This window comes from Triturus cristatus, chromosome 4_2 (genome assembly GCF_964204655.1).
Source record: "Triturus cristatus chromosome 4_2, aTriCri1.1, whole genome shotgun sequence".
Classification (NCBI taxonomy): Eukaryota; Metazoa; Chordata; class Amphibia; order Caudata; family Salamandridae; genus Triturus; species Triturus cristatus.
In genome coordinates, this window is record NC_140586.1 from 292,054,722 (window position 1) to 292,076,424 (window position 21,703).

The 21,703-nt window shown below is 48.1% G+C and overlaps 1 pseudogene; it reads right to left on the reverse strand.

The window, feature by feature from the left end:
• Positions 1 to 11,910: 11,910 nt before the first annotated feature.
• LOC146833681 (fascin pseudogene) lies at positions 11,911 to 12,721 on the reverse strand (annotated as a pseudogene).
• Between the last annotated feature and the right edge of the window lie 8,982 nt (positions 12,722 to 21,703).

Genomic DNA, 21,703 nt, shown 5'->3' on the forward strand with positions numbered 1-21,703 from the left:
CGCCACGACAGAATCATTGGCCCACGAATTACCCTCCTCCTGATAACGCTGATTTAGAGATGGCCACGTTAGACGACGTAGTTGCCGCTTTGGCCCTAGTCCAGGCAGAGTTGGCCACGTCTAGGGCAGAAACAACGGCGTTGCATACCCGCTTGGACCGCCTTCAGAGAAACCCCTTTGATGCAGGGAACACGTTCCCTACAACCACACCCCAAGTGGTAGTCGAGATGCCATCACACGTGCCTTTGGCTCCTCCGGAAAGATATCACGGGGAGATACAAAAGGTGCAGGTATTTATGACCCAGATATTGCTGCACTTCCATTGCAAGCCTAAACTGTTTCTGACTAACCAAGCCAGGGTAGCGTTCCTCATCTCCTACCTGGCCGGGGAAGCTGCGCAATGGGCCGTTCCAATAGTCAGGAGAGATGACGCCCTCTTATATGACTGGGACACCTTTCGGCTGGAGTTCGAAAAAACCTTTGATCGCCGGGCAGACACCTTCTCCGCCGACAGCGATCTCTTTGAACTCCGGCAAGGCAACAACGGTTTCATCGGCTACGTCAACAGCTTTCGACGGTTGGTGGCCGAAACAGACTGGCCCGAATCTAAGCAGGCAGCGATCTTCTACCGAGGGCTAACGGAAGACCTGAAGGACGTGATCGCCCAAATAGATCCCCAACCCCGCACCTGTGCGGCGATGATCGAATTGGCCTCCCGCCTGGAATATCGTCTGAGGGAAAGAAAAGGAGACCACAAACGCAAGGAGAAACCTCTTGCGTCGTACGAACATCCCCGCTCTACAGATCCCGTAACAACCCGCTCAGACCCCATGGAAATAGGGACCGTGAGGGCGTCTCTGACCCTCAGTGAACGAGACCATCGACGTAAGCAGGGTCTCTGCTTATATTGCGGCAAGAAGGGCCACTTCCTACGTGAATGTCCCGTGCGCCCCAAGATCGGCCGTAACCACACCAGCCAAGCAGCATCCCTTCCCAACGAAGAACCGACGGGAAACCCGAGGGCTTGAAGGTTCAGGAAGGGACATCTTCAAGCTACCTGTCTATCCCTTCTACGGAAGCCAACATCACCAAGGAGCCCAACCACTTTTTTGTTTCCTTATACGTAGTGTTGAACCACAGTCCCCGACTCGTTCGCGCCATGGTCGACTCCGGAGCCACAGGGTGCTTCATAGATGAGACTGAAGCAGCAAGGCTGGGAATCCCACTATTGCTCAAGGACCAGCCAGAACTCGTCTATGCGGTGGACGGTAAAGAGCTGGACTCCGGTCCCATCACATATCAAACCCCTTCCCTGTGGGTCACCATCGGGGAAGACCACGGTGAGTGGCTCACCTTTAACGTCATCCACGCACCGCGCTGCAACCTCATCCTGGGGTTGCCCTGGCTGAGAATGCACGAGCCTCACATCACGTGGGCAACCAACTTGATACAGTTCAACTCCGTCTTCTGTCACCGTCAGTGCAAGCAGCCGAGAGGGCACCCGGACAGGGAAGTCACCCCCAACCAACACGTGGCCACAGCAGCCGAGAAAGACGTCACACTCCCACACTGGTACTCCCCCTACGTGGACGTCTTCGATAAACAAAGAGCCGAAGAATTACCCCCACATCGGCAATACGACTGCCGCATAGACCTGATACCTGGGGCTACAATCCCATGCAGCAGAATATACGCCCTTACGGGCCCTGAAACCCAGCATCTCCGCGAATACCTGGACGAATTCCTGAACTTGGGCTTCATTCGCCCTTCTAGGTCTCCGGCGGCGTCACCCCTCTTCTTCATCCCGAAGGCCAACGGCGAACTCCGCTGTTGTATAGACTACCGCGCTCTCAATGCGCTAACCATAAAACACCAATACCCATTACCACTGATTCCGGTGCTCCTGGAAAAAGTACGGGAAGCCAACATATACACCAAGTTGGATCTCCGAGGGGCATACCATCTGGTACGCATACGCAGAGGGGACGAATGGAAAACCGCCTTCAAAACCAGGTTCGGCCTGTTTGAGTATTTGGTCATGCCCTTCGGGCTCTGCAATGCCCCGGCCGCCTTCCAGTTCTTCCTCAACGAAGTACTGAGAGACTTCTTGGACAAGTACGTCGTGGTGTATATAGACGACATTCTCATCTTTTCGTCTAACCTACAAGACCATATACACCACGTGACGACAGTGCTACAAGCCCTGAAAAACCATAGTTTGTTCTGCAAACTCACAAAATGTGAGTTCCATGTAACAACGGTGGAATTCCTTGGCGTCCTGTTGACCCCTGCCGGACAGATCATGACCCATCGCAAGGTACAAGCCGTGGTTGAGTGGCCCCGACCCCGGACCGTGAAGGAAGTCCAAAGCTTTCTTGGCTTCTCGAACTTTTACAGGAGGTTCATCCACCACTTCTCCCAGTTGGTGACCCCCCTCACCCGGTTAACGCGGAAAGGGGTTCCGTTTGTCTGGTCTACTGAGGCCCAAACAGCATTCGATCTGCTCAAAGAGGCATTTACCTCCGCTCCCATCTTACGCTATGCCAAACCCGACCTTCCGTTTATCGTGGAAGCAGATGCCTCAGACGTGGCGGTCGGCGCTATCTTATCTCAACGGCAACCAGACACTGGACAGCTCCATCCAGTCGCCTTCATGTCTCGAAAACTATTTTTGACCGAACTGAACTACACCATCTCCGAAAAGGAACTGCTCGCCATACGGGAAGCATTCCTTGAGTGGCGGCATTGGTTGATGGGCGCGCAACATCAGGTGACAGTGTTCACCGATCATCGTAATCTTCAGTTCTTCCGATCCGCACGTCATCTCTCGCCCCGCCAAAGAAAGATGGATGCTCTTTTGTGCGGAGTACCACTTTCTGGTTACCTTCCGGCCAGGAGTACAAAACAAGAAGGCGGACGCCTTGTCCCGTCAGGAATTTCCCAGCCTCCCGGCGGAGACCCCCGACTAACCAATACTGTCACCAGAACAAGTGGTGGGTAGTCTGAAGACCGAGTCATTCCTGCAGAACGTAAGGAAAGGGATACAGACGTTCACCTGGTCAACCTGGCTGAAGCGACATAAAGAATGGCGACTCCACAGCGGCCTTCCCATGTGTGGCTCTCGAGTGTTGATCCCTACTCTTCTACTCCGCAAACTCGTCTTCGACTGGTGTCACAACGTACCCTGTGCCGGTCACATGGGAGGAACGAAGACCCTGGAGCTGGTGTTGAGACAATGCTGGTGGCCTTCTGTTCGACCAGATATCCTGACCTGGGTAAAAAACTGCACTATCTGCGCCCAAATGAAGGCCGATCATCGTAAAGAACAAGGCCTCCTGATGCCTCTTCCGACCCCGACGTATCCGTGGGAAAAGATCTCTATCGACTTCATTGTAGGTCTGCCCAAGGATCAAGGCTGCACGGCGATAGTAGTCGTCATCGACTACCTCACTAAAATGGGACATTTTATCGCGTGCAAACAAGTACCCTCGGCAGGGGCTCTAGCTAAACTCCTGTTGGTCCACGTGGTCCGGCTACACGGCCTTCCCCTGGGGATAATATCGGACAGAGGATCGCAATTCACCGCGCGTTTTTGGAAGGTCTGGTGTGATGAACTTGGCATTCACTCCGCACTATCCACCAGCTTCCATCCTCAAACGGATGGCCAAACAGAGAGACTGAACCAAACCCTGAAACAGTACCTGCGCTGTTACGTGGATCAGGCAGAGGACTCCTGGGTGGACTGGCTCTGGGTAGCAGAAATAGCCTATAACAACTCTAGGCACTCCTCCACGCACCACACACCCTTCTTTCTTGCTTCAGGTAATCACCCCCGTTTTCTCCCGTTTCTCCTCCCGCGGGCACACAGTAACCTTCCCGAGGTGCAGGACAGAATCTAAACAATTCACGCTGCACTCAAACAAGCCCGGGACAATCTACGCTTAGCTAAGACACGCTATAAGGTCCAAGCGGACAAACATCGCCGAGCCCCTCCAGAATACCACAAGGGCGACAGGGTGTGGTTGTCCACAAGGCACATCCGGTTTAAGATACCTAGCGTGTTCACTCCAAAATACATCGGACCATATCCTGTGGTGCGACATGTGAACCCCGTGGCAGTGCAGCTGCGGTTGCCCCAGCACCTGCGCATACACCCCGTGTTCCACGTCTCCCTGCTGAAACCCTCCTTCTGTCCGGTCCGAAAAGTCCCTGACCCGGTCTGGGTACACCACAAGCAGGAATACGTGGTGAGACGGGTGCTAGACTCTAAGCTCGTAAGGGGCAAGCTGTGGTACCTCCTAGCATGGAAGGGTTATGGGCCGGAGGAAAACTCATGGGAACCCGCTTCGGCGATTCATGCAGAGCGCCTGGTAGCGGCCTTCCACCGCCGCTGCCCGGACAAACCCGGTCCCCCTCTTGCCGCGGAACGCGGTGGGAAGGGGGATGTGCTGTCATGATCGCTCCGGTGGGCAGGGCAGTACGGAGCTCAGTCCAGGGGAGAATCACGCACCGGGACTACATCACCCACGAGGCGTAGCGACCACGCTCCCCCACGTGACCGGGAGCGCGGACGAACAAAAGACGGAGCAACGCAGGGGGGCGGTGCCAATGATTCGTTTTCAACCTGTATCCGGTCAACGGCCCGCGACCTGCGTCGTCGAACCCAGCCGAGTTTTCCAAGCCTCGGACAGCCCGTGTTCCCAGCCCGGAGCTCCACGCCTCCAGAAGCGTCAGACAGCCCGTGTCTCCAGTCCGACGCTCCCCACCACCAGAGCGTCCCGATCCCCGCCGCTTCAACCAACAGCGCGAGGTGAGTGACTCCACCACTACAAACGCCCGAAGAGACCTCGGAGGTTCCGGGCTATCCTCGGCACCCGATTGGCACATCCCGCTCCTCTGCTCCATCCTACTGAGCGCGGGGGGTAACGAGTGCCCTCTGTTCTTCCGCGCAGGAGCTTCTCCTGCTGTTTTGTCCTTTCTTTGGTGTTCCTCGCAGCGCCCCCTCAGAACCCGCTATCCCGGCGCTCCTCGGCCCCAAGGATTCCTGGGCTTAGAGTGGAAGCGCCACCAGCGGTTACAGGGTGCTCCAGATCTCCATTTCCTCAGTTCATGAGCCTATCTTCCCGGCGCTCCTCGGCCCCACGGATTCCTGGGTCTTGAGTAGAAGCGCCATCGTCGGCTCCCGTGAAGCTCAAAAAACGCATTTGGGTCATTCACGCCCAGAGCCTGGAACGAAAGCATAATCAGAGGTCGGCTTAGACCTCACCTGCGAGCTTGTGGCCTCGCCCCAGTGCATTCAACTGGATCGAGACCTTGTCTTGGGCACTAATTCCAGCTCCACCCGCCAAGGGAAGAGAGGAAGAGGCAGGTAACACTGGGAACATGTGGGGGAACGCTCTAGCCGCAGGGAGAGAATGAATAGCATCTAAATCCCCTCTCTTTGTCTCGTTGCAGGTATCTCTCCCAGCTGACTCCTCCCTTCCTTCCCTCGCCCACCTGTCTCCCGAACCCGAGGGTCTTTCATACGAATCCGGTTGGGGACGGATGGGAGGGGGAACCCTCTATAGCATCAGCGTCATCCCGAGCAGAAAACCCAAGGTGCGCCACGACATGCCATAAGCACTCCCGCTCCCCCTCCCACTTTGCTGACCATGTGATTTTTTCATCTGTCCTTGTTTGCTGGAATCTATTTCTAAAACTTGTCTTCCTATTTCTGCTCACATGCTTACAATGCACAAAATCTGTATATAAGCTCTGTGTTCTGTGACTTCAGTGTACTACCTCAGGCAGCACTTGAGAGTGCTGTGTGGACATGGTCCCACTCATGAGTGATTAATAAACTTGTTATTTATTCCTACTCCAGTGCTGATCTCTACTTTGTTGGTTTTTGAACCTGTGGACAAAAGTGTAACCCTGCACCTGTGTACCCCTAAAAAGGTATATTTCCACAGTTGGCACCTGTCGTGGGACCCCATCGGAGACGCGGCCGCCCGAAGGAGTGGTCTTGACGGAGGATTGGAATTTCACTGAGCAAGTGCACTGCACGAGGAGACCTTTGACTTTTCAGGCCGACGTGACTTTTCCGGTTTTCCTGATTTGACCCTCCAGGTGGTGCTGGTCTTGACTGGGGTTTTCTTTGGCGCGCTTTTGTAGTGACCAGTAGATCGACCAGAGATCAGCAGGTGGGAGTTGGAGTCTTCTGTTTGGAAAGGTCGCTAAAGCGACACTCTTGATTTGTTAAGCCTGGGCTTTTTGCTTGAATTTGTTATTCAGTTTTTGCAAAAATTGAAGGCAGGTAATGTGGAGATTTTTCTCCTTTTAAAATATTTGTTTAACATAGTAATATTTTACTAATATTTGTAGAGCATGCCTGTTCTCAGCACACTCTGTAGGTGATGTTGCTGCTCTGGTGGTACCAAAGTAAACTTGAAAGAAAAAAAAAAGTCAGCCGGCTCCCCCAGAGGGGACACCTAATAAAGACATATATGTCAAATATGGTATTCCTTCCATAATGTACAGTACACTGTGGAACAAATACACAAAGAAAGATTCTGATCTACAATGGCATCTGAATGGGTCATTTGGTTTTAAAAAGGTTCACTATGTAGAGTAGTGTTTATTTGAAAGAAAAAATAGACAGGATATGTTTGATTGTGTGCGTATGTGAGAGAAAGAAATACGAGAGAGAGTGAAAAGAGCAGAAGCTATAGCAAAAAAAGAACAACAAAAAACGATATATAAAAAATCGCTAGAATTAGAAAAAGAAACAAGCATTTGCAATGCATTTGGTCTCGCATTTACGCGAGTTTGAGCTATTGACATTGCAAATAACAATGCCTATTGGCATTGTCATTTACAATGCCAATAGCTTTAACTCGTGTAACTGCGGGACCTATTGCATTGCAAATGCTTGTTTTCTGTGTTGTATAGCGCGACCCGAAGGTATTGGACCACATTACATGAGCACCAGTTCCCTTACACAAGGACACACACATTCATTGCTTTGGTAGGCACGGGAGATTAAGTGATTTGCCCAGAATCACTGGATGTTGAGCAGTGGCGGCTGGTGACATTTGAAAGTGGTGTGGTGTTAAATTATGACAGTTCTGCACTGAGGCGAGCGAGCCCAGCGAGCGAGCCTAAACAACCTTCGGGGGGATCGGGGGTTCTCCCCCGAGAAAATTTTGAAAGAATAGAGGATAAATGGAGCATTTTCAAGCAAATATGAGGAAGCAGGAAGGTTATTAATGCAATACACCCAGCAATGCCCCAGCCTCCTCCTTATGACCCCTATTACCCTCCCATCTCTCTCCTTTGCTTCTCTCCACCTCTCTCAAGGACCGAAAGAGCAGCAGCACTTTAATCAGGTCCTCTGGAATTATGCAACAGGAAGTACCAAATAATGCAGCAGGGTTGACTACATTTTACAGTGTAATGCAGGGTAGTATTTCATTATTATGTCACTTTCTGCACATGTTAACACTATGTAAGTAAGAAATGTGCCGGGTACATTGGCATCAAACTACGCACTTTCCCTGCTAACCGGAACGGTAAAAGGAATGAAAAAGATGCCGCGACACGCAAGTCTGACATATATCATCACTTTATTAACAATTACTTCTACTGCCGAGACCTAGTGCTGGAAAAATACACTCAGAAATGTGCCTTTTAAATGTGTTTCTGCGTTTGAATGAATCTTGCCCATAGCTATGATGGCAGTATGGAAAGGTAACACATTCTATACATTTCCTGCCCTCTGTTTACACATAAATCCTTCATGTTCTTCATCTTTACCCTTCTAATTTGATACTTCTGTTTCCCTTATCCTGTAACACCGAAATAAGTTTGGTGACTTATTATTCATGCCCATTTGATAATCATGACTTACAAAATCAAAGACACATTTAAACCAACAATTGGTTGCAACAAAGACTGAATACCAAGAGCGTTACCGAGTTCACATGACCTAGAATGTCTATTAAGCAATGTATAGAGCAAACCCCATGGTCCTCGTGCAGCTATAGTGCAGTAGGTAAAGTGACATTGCAGCTAGATTATCTCGTCCTTTACAACCAATTGGGAGCTGGTGGGACAATTTTCACATACTGATGGCACAAAGCAACCTTATTTTGCCCCTGCTAGCTATAGTAAAAGCTCTCGATTACTAATATGGAAACTTTACAAAAATAATGTCGTCCTCAAAGATACTGTAGACCAGATCGCTTTGCAGGTTCTCTCGTGAAGAGAAACTACAAAATGTGCTCACTCCTTTGTAGCAATCCTGCATATTTTTCAAGACAACTCCCCATCCCGCCACCATCACTAACATGTTTGCATTGATTTGTTCAAGTCTTGAAGATACATGCAATTTATCTATGCGCTCCCATTAGAATACAGGCGGTAGACTACACTAATAGTCAATGACGTATTGAATTTTTCAAGAGAACACAAAAGAACCTCGCCATTAAAATAGTCCTTTCTTTTCCAGCTTGAAGGCTAAAGGTTTTTAAAGTGTTGCGATGTTCAGTAATGAGCCTCTATCTAAATTATCATTGGTGACAAACTCACAAAGCACTTTGAGGGCACATAGTTATGAAATGCCAGAGCGGCCACTTTCTTTCCTGTAATTATAGGCTAGCTTGCATCCCTTCAATAATCATTTATAGAACAGCCTCCAGTGGATTACCGAGAACTTGAAAAACACATATACCAGTCTGCCACAACCCTCTTCTCCTTCCCTCGCCATTGTTTACCGGTGATATGTAAAATAATTGCCCCCTTTCATTCCCTCCCTAAATTATGCCAATCACGGTACAGGAATAGTGCAAGAAATAAATGCATGCCATGCGACTAAATAAATAGGGTGAACATTAAATTATGAATGCGCGCACTTAAAAAGTATTACCCTTTCAGGAGTTATCTGTCCACCTTGCTCCATGTTGTACGACTGTAAGTACCAGACTACTCAAAACCCTCATGTGAGCAACGGAAGGACTAGCAGAGCGCAGGGTTCTTTAAGGTCACAGGAAGCTGGATATATTTATCCTAATATCATATAGCTGGTATTAGGAACGCCCTCCAGCCAGTTTTTACAAGTTGTAAAATCCAGGAAATGCCTGCCACTCTGGAATTGCATGCTACTACATCTGAACAGCAGAAAAAAACAGAGGAGAAAAACAACATAACACTTCTTCGAAAAATCAAAGTGAGTTAAATCATTGTGGAGGTGATGATGTTTTTATTTGATTACACGTAGATAAAATATCAATGTTACAGATGTAAATATAAGCTTCTGAGAACTCCCAGAGCCCTTTCTCGGATGTAAATTAACTCAATTATCAAATCAGGCAGTTTATATTATCAATACTATGCCTGCGACAAGCTCAAATTCAAGCAGGCTTCCAAATGGGCAAGACACTTTTACTGTGTGTTTTTTACACGCTAAAGACTGTTCGAATTTAGAAGCTGGGAAACATTTTTTTAGCTTTCTAATTCACTAGTGGGGCTCACTTTAACTTTTGTGCCCGGGTTTATTTTCTGTCCCAGTCCGAACCTGACTGCTGCTGTCTGAGGTCTCATACAAAAGCCATACATCAGACTAGAATGCCTATATCACGCAAGGGGGCCAGACTTTCACAACCGGGTATATATAACGCCCCTAACATTAAAACTAAGGCTTTGGGGGTCTGGGGGCCCGAGCTACCTCAACAGCCGAGTCAACTTCCACGCTCCCAAACGCCACCTCCGATCAGCCAACCACGCCCTCGCCGCCGTCCCCCGCATCCGAAGAGCGACTACAGGAGGAAGGTCCTTCTCCTACCTGGCCGCCAAGACCTGGAACTCCCTCCCGACCGACCTGCGCCTGACTCAAGACCACCTCTCCTTCAGGAAGAAGCTGAAGACCTGGCTGTTCGAGCAGTAGCGGCACCCCCCCCCTCCCCCCCCCCAGCGCCTTGAGACCCTACGGGTATGTAGCGCGCTTTACAAGTGTCACTGTTTGATTGATTGATTGATTGATTGGGGGTGGGTTGAATAGGGCAAGGACATGGTTTTGTTAAAGGTGAGATGCTACGGGTGTCTGGACTCCTATAGACATATGGTGCTTACTTTTTTCGCTAGTCACACGGTCAGAGTAAAAGATTGGCCTGACCTAATGAAGTTAGTTAAGTATGTGTATTGACGTAAACACCGCCTTTTTAGCCATAATTTAGTATTTGTCAAAGAAATGCTCCAACAGCAGACCATGCTCACATTTTTGCCAATTAATTTGGGAAGAATAAGGTTAGTGTTTACACAGGCAGATAGATGCCGGTGCAATCAGGGGAAGTCGGAAGAGTTGAATTGCTCCCTTGAAACGCAATACGTTTTCCTTTATAGCGCTCGTTATAAACGTATTTGGCAAAATCCACTCACAATTTCCTATCAATAAGGAAACGAAGGAGGGAGACAGTGAAAAGTGGAGGCATGGAGAAAGCGAGGTCGTGTAAGAGCCTTGGAGTCCCTGACAGAGAATGAGCCAAAAACGAGAACTGTTCAATTCCTTTGCAGCCGCGGCTCGTGTCGTGTGCGGGGGGGGGGACATTTTTTTTTATTAAATCCTACCTGTCCTGAGCAGGTCCGGGTCCACCGTCCGCGCCGCCTCGGGTCCGTTTCCGTTACTTCTGGCGCCTACTCACTGGAACAGCCCATCAGTGCTGGCATGCATTGCAAGACCCCTCTCAGCCAATCCTGGTGCTGGAGCAGCACCAGGATTGGCTTAGAGCAGGCTTACGCTCCGCCCGCCTACCCATTGGAGACCGAGGTTTGAGCCTTGGCTCAACCCTCGCTCTCCTAATGGGCATGCGCCAGCCTTTGTAAACACGAGTGCGCATGACTGGGCACGGTGCAAAAATCGCCCTCCGTCCCCACTCATGCGCACTTGTGTGCTGCTGGCTGCCTGTCTCTGAAGTGGGTGGGCGGTCCAACGTCATACTGACTGACAGTTCCCCCTCAGCGTCTCTGAACGTAAGTAAACTGAGAGTTTACTTAAATTCAGAGACGCCGAGGAAGCTGCGGGCACGGGGAGTGGGCTGGGGGGCAACGCCCCAACGCCCCCAATGGAAGGACCGCCACTGAGAGCCGACACCGATATTAAAGTTTTTATCACTGCAGGCTGTCATAAATGAAGTGTGCAGTCTTCTATAACCTGACAAAGTTTCCCTATTCTTTACAACAATCATCGTACAGTGGAGTATTTGTTCTCACACTGCAGCGCCATGTTTGTCCATGACTTGACTAAGAAGATTAATCGCGTAGATGAAGGCCGGCTCTCAGCCACTCTTGAAACACCCCCCAGGGCGCGCGCCATTGTTCCGCTTGTCATCGGTTCCGCCTTTGAGTGGGAGGCGCTGGACGTATCCTCAAGTGTTCTTGTTCAGGTGTCGTGTTGACAGACCAGTGTGTGCCTGGCTCGGATGGAGTACTTCCTAAGCGTCACATGTGCACGGAGCAAGCCGTACTGCGTATGAAACAACCTCTGAATTGTGCCACACACCTGCATAGTCTGTTTGTGCATTAGGTGACGGTCTTAAAATACAGTGGCTTTGAACATCTCCTAGGTATGAACGGACTCGACTTGTTTGAAGCCAACAGTGAGCAGCACAGCACCGTTCTAACTATAAATAGGCATTGACAAAGCCAGCAGGCTTGGCTTTCACGTGGCAATACGTGTAAATCGAGGCATTCACTCATTAAACAAGTTTTGTTTGGTAGTAGCCAGTGCTGTATAGAACATGCGATCGCGAAAGCGATCGCTTTGTTGTATGAGAGCAAGAGAAATAAAACCAAAAATAACTGCAGCGCACGTGAGCATGCAGGAAGCAAGCGATGACTGGGTAATCACTCATTGTTCTGACAAAAAATATGATAGCTTCAGGAGTCCTCAGCGGTTGTAGGATTAAGTGGAAGAATCATGTCCCCAGTCACCACCTCACCTTGCCGGGTGGACACGTTCCGGTCGTTGCCCGCCTTGAGCACCACCTGCGGTTAGCTCTGCTCCAGCAGAGCTCGTCCTTGCCGCTCTTGCTGGACTTGAGCGTGCCGCTGGGGCCCGAGGGGGCCAGGTAGAGGCCCTCCCAGTCGCGACAGGCCACCTTGCCGGCGCGGAACTGCAGCGTGTAGCCGGTGGCGCGGTCGGGGGCATCGCGCAGGCCGCCGTCGTGCGCCAGCAGGCGGTGGTCGGCCGTCTGCACGCTGTAGCGCTGCTCCTGGAAGAGCAGGGTGATGAGCGCGTCCACGCCCCAGGGCACGGCACGCGCGGTGTGCGTAGCGCTTGCGGCTCAGGCTGTAGAGGTTGACCTGCGGGTGCATGGCCAGGTGCACGCTCCAGCGCTCGCCCGTGCCCATGGTCTGTGCGAAGCAGCTGATGCGGTCCTCGCTGCCGCCCAGGTAGCGCCTCGGACTGCAGCAACCAGCGGCCGTCGTCGTGCGCCACGATGGCGAAGCGGCACTCGGGGGCCGGCGCCTCGGCGGCCAGCTCCTCAGCGGCCAGGTAGCGGCCCAGGTGGCTGCGCAGGAAGACGGACGTCGAGTCCTCGGGCCCCTGCTCCAGCGTCCAGATCTGCTTCTTCTTCATGCTGGTGGCCGAAGCGTTGATCTTGAAGCCGAAGGTCTCCGCCGTCAGGTACTTGTTGCCGCAGTTGATGAGACCGAACTGGATCTGCACCGAGTCGTTGGTGGTCATGGTGAGGGGGCTGCTGGGCGCGCTGCTGCAGCAAAATGGGGGAGCGAGGTGTGTGTGAATGTTAGGATGTACGTGCACCCTCGTGGATGTCCTGTTTCTATTGCGTGCACCCTCTCCACCGAGCAAACCCCTTCTGCTGCCGCCTGCAGAGGAACCAGCAGCCCCGCTCTGCACCCTGACAATGCCTGCTTAACACAAGCATTGGCAAAGCCAATAGGTCTCGCCTTTGAGACTATTGGCTCATCCATTGCCTTTGAATCATGCTCTATAGCCTGGGCATTGCAGACTTTGCCAATGATAGGTCTGGCAAAGTCTGCAATGCCCAGGCTATAGAGCATGATTCAAAGGCAATGGATGAGCCAATAGTCTCAAATGCGAGACCTATTGGCTTTGCCAATGCTTTTTGTACAGGGGGGGCGGCGGCGGTGGCGAGGTGTGTGCGTGCGCGCTCGTTAGGCAGCAGCGGATGCGGTGAGGGGGTCGGCAGCGGCGGGGTATGTGTGTGCGCGCGCGCGCGCGCGTGTGTCTGTGCGTCTGCGCAAGCGCGTCCACAGACCCCGACCCCAATCGCTGCGCGTGCCCCGGTCTGACTCCCTTGAGAGGCATCTCGGCGACAATAGGTCTCGAGAGCGAGACCTAAAAAGAAAGAAAAAAAGGAAATAATAGAAAAAGAAGATAGGGAATGTCGATTAGAGGTAAATGGCCAGGACCCTCTTATGCGCCCTATTTATCCCATACTTAATAAACCTCAGGATGACTGCATCCTGTTAGATCAACCCCCACCCCCGTATAAATTCCCCACTCCAAGTGCCCCTGAGGATGAGGTTTTTGATAAGGAGCATTTGTCTTCAGAAGAAAAAGATAAAGATAAGCAAGGTGGGCGACAGACTCACTCTACTTTGACTAGAGCAGAAAAAGATAAATTAAAGTTCACGCGGCATCGCTCATTTAAACTATGGTTCAACAGTGGAACAGTGCAGAGCAATTTTATTTTGTAGAAAAATTCGTTTGGGAGGTAATATTTGATTGTAGACAAATTCTCAGGAATTAGAGCCAAAGGGATATTTTATATATTGGGTTTATACTCCTTGGAGTAGAGCTGATGTGATGGCTCTTCAAGCTGCTTTGCCCGACCCCCGGAAAAATCCTGCCACCTTCTATGAGGAGGTGGAAGGAGCAATTAGCTCCTGCACTATGACCTTGCCAGATATTGATATGTTCTTTGGGCTTATTTTGCCTTTTGACATGTGGAGAACAATACGTAAAATAGATGACAATGTGGCATTTGGTGACACCTGGGTGGAATTAGAAAGAATAGATGCGGAAAGGGAGCCTGCGCAGAAACCTCAGAAGAAGATATTAGATCTTCCTAAAGCTATTGTGACCAAGTTAAGGACTCTCATACCCCCTAAGAAAATAGATTGGACCACGTTAGCGTCCTGTAAACAGAAAAAGGATGAGTCAATTTCCGATCTCTTTTCAAGATTTGAGGAGACAATCCATGATTTTAGTGGTCAGTCATTGGCCGATGATACGGGTAAACATTTCGTACAAAGAAGGAAGGTGCACCTTCCTTCTTTGTAGGAATTGATTTATCTGGTTTCCAGTGGAGTGGAAGTGCGGCGGACTCCGGTAGTAGTTGCACAGATTTTGTACTTTTTTCTAAACATTGGAACTGAGGTGCTGAACCCTGGTCAGCCGCACTTTGCTTTTGTCTTCATACGGGTAAACATGTGTTTGTGGATACATTTGTTGTTAATATGTTACCAGAAATAGTTAGTCGCTTAAAGGCCAGCGAGAGGTCTTGTACCACGTCTTCCTCAGTGTCCCTTTTGACCATGGCCCAATATTATGCGCGACAGGAACAGAAAGCAAAAGGCAGGGAGGATAAGAAGGTTAAAGAATTAAAGACAAAAGTTATGTTGGCTCAAGTATATGGTCCACCATTTAGGGGAGGTGGAAGAGGCGGATGCGCAATGTATACACCTGGAGTGCCCCCTTTTGCGAGGTCAGTAGTATCAGCGGGGAAGGAGAAGTATGAGAGGACGCCCAGGGAATTCAGGAAACAGGGGAGCTATAGGAGCGCACCCTAGATTTGAAGCAGTTGAACAAAGACCAAATTACTCTAATACTTTTGATAAACAAAATCAATATCAAATGTCTGATTATTCTGCTGATGCCCTTGCAGATTCCGATTATGCCTAGGATGGGGTTAGGAACCGGTTGAGGTGCCAGAAGATCAAATGGGTCCTTATGTTGATGCAAATGTCTTGGGATCTACTGATCGGTTTTTGGTTGAAACAGGGACTAACTGTAGTGCTCTGTCTAAAAAATTGGTCCCTAGGGCTCCCCTGTCCATCACAATGATAACATCAATAGGATTCAATGGGACACCTAGCCCGATTTCACAGTCACTTGAATTCGGACTTAACAAATTCACTACAGCATGTCCATTTTTTTGCGTTTCCCTACCACACCTGACAATATTGTGGGTATCGATATGCTTAAATATTTTCTTGCCACATTACGTTGTTTCCCAGAAGGTGTGCGTGTTATTTTAACTATCAATTATCCAATGGTTGAGAGATCCCGTCTTATCAATGAGGATGCCGCTCTGGCGTCCTTACCTAGTGTGAAGAAGGAACACTGTCATTGTTACTATTTCTTGCCTCCCATCATCACAAAGTCTCTAGAAAGAAATTACAATTTTGTAGACAGCAGGTTACCTATTTAGGTCACCTCCTGTCTAAGGGGGGACATGCACTCACACCAAACCGCATTCAGACCATTCTAGACACTCCTGTACCCTGCACTCAGAAGGATGTTCGTGCACTGATTGGCCTCACCTTTTTGTTTGTAGGCATTTTTTCACACATTATTAAACCTTTGTTGGCCCTTTTTGACTAAAGACACTCCAATGCCTTTCCCATAGACTACTGAATGTCAGAATGCCTTCTAACAGTCATGCCAATCCCTTTGTTCTGCACCAGTATTAGGTACCCCAGACATGTTGATGAGTAACTATTTGTCCCAGTTAATTGACAGCTTATCTTCTATTTATCAGCAGGTGCGGGAAGCTCTTCCTTCGTGAGCCCTGTGTGTTGACAGACCACCGCAACATCCTGGTCACCGAGAAAGTACGAGCTGCGTCACCTGAAGGACCTGAGGAAGTCTTCCCGGACCACTCGATCCCTGGTACATCTAGATATCTGCTTCGATCCAGGAAGAAAGACATTTCAGCGCAGAAAGAGACTGATTGAGCCACTGTCCTGGGTGGTTAAAGACTGACTACAAAGGGGGATAGCCCATTAGTGACTACTCGTCTCAACGTTAGTGAAGAAACCAACGCCTGCCCAGGACCTTAGGACATCATCTATTTTGTTGTTTGCCAATGAAAATGAGCTTGCCTAAGAACAAGGAGACCGCTGCGACAACGTGCAATGGCTGTACAATCTGTATCCTTGGTTGACTTTTACTGCTGCCATCATCGCTACTGTAATGTGGGTAGTGGAAGAGGTAATGCCTGGAGCCTCCTTACCAGAGACGTTTTAAGGCATGGGCAAAGTGGGCTCTGGCCCAGGGCCCCAGCCTTTCAGGAGGCCCCTTGTTAGAGCCAGCTCTGTCCTGCAGAGTCTTGCCCTGGTGACCTTGAGTAATTCTTAGACAGATTGTTTTACATACTGTTTTCCTTTAATTTATTTTTAATGTGAGTGATGTGGTAGAATCTATTACAGACATTTTGCAGAGAAATGTTGTGTTTATGTTTCATGCAAAATCCATAAAAAAAAGGTTCGTTTAGATCAAAAGAGAGGGTGTCAAAGAGGTTATTTGCAGTAATGTTAGTGAGCTGCTGCTGTGTTACAATATTGAAAACACATCACTTCCCCTGAATATTAGATTTAAACACATTTAGAATTTGCACTAGTGTGCCTGTGCAGTGTCAGTGACCTGGCCGAAGGGGCACGAAAAAGCTGAAATTGGATCATAAATTCAAAGCTTTTCCAAACAGGGGCCCCCAAAATACGTTCGGCCCAGGGCCCCAAAAATCCTTAAGATGTCCCTGCTCCTTACCTAACATTACTGTTACATCACTTGCTGCAAAAGAGCACTATCATTTTGATTTGCCGCAACATGAACAGGGATACCGGCAAAATCTGAGAAACAATTAACTTCTTCAAATGTTGCATCAGACACACCAGCTAAGTAATGCTACTAACTGTTGGGTTTGTTTCAAGATTCCTCCTAATCAGAAAATAAAAGGAATCCCATTGTCACCGCTGCCATTCTCTCACAATGGCTCATGTCCAGCTTGGTTCAAACTTCCATATGCCTCTAATGAACAAAGTCTGTTACCCCAACGAAGATGGGGACCCATAAGCAAAAGGGACTGCTTTGGAAATGGAAGAATATAGCAAAGGAAATGCAGCAACAAACTATGTGTATCCAAATTCTAGGTCGGCTAAAGGAAATGGACCACTTGTTATTTCTGTTGTCATGATTGCTGGCCCCGTTGTGTACAAAGTACAGGCGATGTGCCAGTGAACCACAGTAACTGTACTACAGTGTTACAGATATCTATGAGAGGCCGAAGCAGCTTCCTTGCATCACGTCACACTTATTTTGTTTGTGGAACTAAGGCATACTACTTCCTACATCCAGGCTGGTCTGGTACCTGTTACATAGCCTTCCTTCTACCACCTGTGTTTTAACTTCCCCAACCTACCATCAAGATTTGCAATTGTTCGATCACCATGCTGGTAGTAGGGGAAAGCGTGCAATCGATGTCTCTGAGGTCGACCAGCCAGAGACCACATGGGAATATTATAGACTGGAGCATGGTGTATCATCGGATCCAGCTGTTGTGTCTTCACACCGGACAATTCACCTTCTGCATATGCGGTTATTTCCAAAATGCATAAATTAGTCACTGAGATACATCAAGATTCAGGAACATGGACTTGGGCTGGATGGTTCTGGAACGTATTTTCTGGATGGGGATTGAAAATATTGTCGGCCTTGTTCATAATTATAGCTATTCTCTTCTCTGGTTGTTTATGTATTCAATGTGGGCCAATGCTTTGTTCCCTCTGTATTTCCACTTGCACTACTTGTCTACCATCTAAAACAAATGTCCAAAATGTAAATGCCCAGTTAGCAATAGACCGAGAAGTCAGCGATATGATGTTAATCGATATATATGACATTTATTGTACCCCTTTAGAAGCATGAGAAAAATGTCTTCGCTTATGCCAAAAGGGCCGTCTGTGGAAAATGTGTAATATTTATTTGGCATAAGCAACAGCCATTTTGGCTGAGGTGTCCATTTTGTTTCCTTCGTAATTCTCCCGTCCTCTGCTGCTCGTCTTTTTTCCTACCTGTGCTATCTGTTTTAGTTGACTTCCTGACTCAGCTAAAAGCAATGTACGTGCTGAGAGTTTGTAGCTGCCAGGACATCTGTTGAATGTCAATCATTTGCTACTGCCATAAGCACTCCTGCTCCCCCTCCCACTTTGCTGACCATGTGGTTTTTCATCTGTCCTTGTTTGCTGAAAACTATTTCTAAAACTTGTCTTCCTATTTCTGTTCACATGCTTCAATGCACAAAATCTGTATATAAGCTCTGTGTTCTATGACTTCAGTGGACTACCTCAGGCAACACTTGAGAGTGCTGTGTGGACGTGTTATTCCTACTCCAGTGCTGATTTCTACTTTCTTGGTTTTTGAACCTGTGGACAAAAGGGTGACCCTACACCAGTGTACCCCTAAAAAGGTATATTTCCACAGCTGGGCTGCCCTGCTCCTGGAAGTGGGCTGCGGAGGCTCTCCACGAGCTGTTGGAGGGCATCGGAGTCGAAGGTATGGTGGTCCTCTTCGTCATCAGAGAAGAGAGGTTGGGACTGCTCTGCAGGAGGTGTTGAATTTCCCTCTGCAATGTGAAGGGGAGATGCAGTTAAACATTGTGTTCACATGTATGTTGATGCATTCTACATGTTTACTTTCAGACTGCATGACAGTGTACATTGTGACTGTTTGTGGGGAGCTGCCTATATGATGGGGGACAGTGGACATTTCAACAACATCACGGATGTGTGTTTGTACTTGTACTTGTACATTGTCAACTCGCATTTCCCTGCGATGCCATGTGTGATTGGCCAGTTTCTGTACACAGGCGGCACCAGTTGTGTCCTCTGTTCTGTTGTGGACGTGTTGCGGATTGTGCCACATCGTTGTCAATGTTGATGTACTCTGCATGTGATGTGTGTGTGTGCCGCATTTTGGGGGAGTCACCCCTGCAGCTCTGATTTGGCTGCCCCTTATCCCTTACATGCGGGTTGCCTCTGACTTCTGTGCTTATACAGTGCTGAGAAGTTGCATACTTGGCTGCATTGGTCTCTTGGTGGGAGCTGGGGGTCTGGGGCATGGTTTGTCCGCAGATGTGCTATGCTTACTTGTGCATGTGTGCCATTGTGCCCATCTCCCCCCGTCCCCCAGTCCCTGGTCGTTACTCACCCTGTTGCTGTTGTGTCCGGTCATGTTGAGCAGTGTCCGGGCCCCCAACTCCTGCCACCGTCTCCCCACTGATGACTGTGGACACCATTTCCTCCATCTCGTCCAGCTCCCCCTGTGTCGCGGGACTGCCACCTCCAGTCGGCATTGCTGCCTTCCGGTTGTTTGCGAGCTTCTGCTTGGTTTTGCGATTGACATTTTTCCAGCACCTCTTGACCTTTTCCATTGCCCTCATCAGCACTCTGACTGCATTCACCTTGTCCATGATGGTCTGCCATATTCCTTTTTTAGTTGCCAGTGACACAGTGGAGGTTTCGAACAGTAGTTGATGGTGTTCAATCACCTCTGTTATCTGTTCTGCATTTGCCATTTTCATGTGCTAAACTGCATGTTGACCTCGATTCCATGTGATGCTCTGATCCTCCATTTTGTTGCACTGCATTTCCATTTTGTGCCGCTTTGACCTGTAGTTACACTTCATTTTTTTTATTTTTTTTAAATTTGAAATCAGAGATATAATACAGATATTATCACATCTTTTACATTCAGTTGACAAAGAAAATATTTCTGCAGGTCAGAATACCAAAATGTTCTTTTGAGTTTCCATATATATACATAATTAATTTTTTTTTTTTTGCCAAAAATTCAGTGCATATTCCTTCTATGATTAAACATATCTACCCAATCCCTGACCGCACATTTTTTTCCGTCCATGTTGTAAGAGGTTCCCATATACTCTCACCTTTCCTCCTGGCCCTTACCCCTTTACACTTATACAATGCAATTTCCTGGCGGCCGAGATATAATAGTCTATAGAGCCATTGGGAATATGTAGGTGGCTTACTATCCTTCCAGGCTGTGGCAATCAATAAGCGTGCTATCACCATTATTAAAAACACAAAATCCCGCTCCCTGAAAGTTACATTTAATCGAGAATCAAAGCCTAAGAGCATCACTGTTGGGATAATTTTAATCACTTTATTGAATACCTGAAACCCGAATTTTTCGATACCCTCTTTTAACAGATTCAGCTTCTCACATGAAAAAAACATATGAATGCTATCCGCCGGGCCCACCTGACATCTTGGGCATTTATCATTTTGCCTCTTTCCCCACCCAAATAGTTTAGCCTGTGTGTAATAAAGATCATATACTGTTTTATATTGCTGGGCTTTAAGATTGGCTGCCATAAGTACTTTGTTCCCGATCTCTAATACCTTATCTATGTCTATTTCCCGATCCTCAAGCTTACAAGCCCATTTAGATTCTATTTTACCTATATCATCTGGTACTTTTGCTATTAATTCCTGATAAAAACCCTTAATCTTACTGCCTGGGTTTTTCATCATTTTCAGTATAGGGACCGGGTCCATATTGATAAGGCCTATAGATAGCCCTCTAATTCGATTTTGAATTTGTAAATATTTAAAACAGGAGTTTTTGTGTATACCACATTTTTGAACTATTTCCAAAAAAGATTTCCTTTCCCTGTTTGAATATAAGTGTGCTAATAGTATAACCCCCGCCCGTTCCCATTTTTTTGCCATTCCATCATACAGTGCTGAGGTAAAAAAATCAGAGTGCCAGAGTGAAGTATATTTGTTATACCTGCTGATCTTACAGTTTTTTCTCACCTTTTCCCAAATCTTTAATACCGTCTGGATACATTTATAGCGATGATTTTTATGTATTGGGTCAGTTTTCCGTTGCAGCAATCCCATAACATCATTGCCCACAGCCAATTGCTATATAGTAGGTATTTGAAATCGCTCCCCCTCATCCAAAAAGTAAAATAGTGTCCCAAATTGTTGCAGGGCCGTAGCCCAGTAATACAGCTGTACGCGGGGGGCTCCCCACCCTCCCCGGTCTCTAGGTAACATCAGGTATATATAGGCTCGGCATACCTTTCGATACCCCCAGACAAATTTAGAGAACATTGTTTCAATTCTGTGTATATTGGTAGCAGTAAGCTCCAGTGGTATTGCCCGAATAAGATACAAAATTTTAGGAAAAATCTTCATCTTAATTACATTTATTCGACCAATGATTGTGAGATGTAAATTGTTTATACGTCTAAGGTCATTATTTATTATTTGTAATACTGGGTCAATGTTGATCGCCCAGAGTTCCTTGATATCTGCTGTAATTTTGACCCCTAAATACATTGCTGTCCTAGCTACGCGAGAATCTTGAAAGACACACTTCGAGGAACAAATAATTTGCGTTTTAGTTTTATTTAAAAGATACACGGACTTCTCCCCAAATTCGGCTGCCATACTTTCAATTTCTTTAATAGCAGTTCGAGGTTCGGCTGTGATAATCGCAATATCGTCTGCATATGCTAAAATCTTTGTCTCATCGTCACGAATTCTAACTGGTTTGATCAACTGATTATGTAAAATATGGACAATAAAAGGATCTAAATAATATGCAAACAGAATAGGAGAGCAGGGGCAGCCTTGACGGGTACCCCTA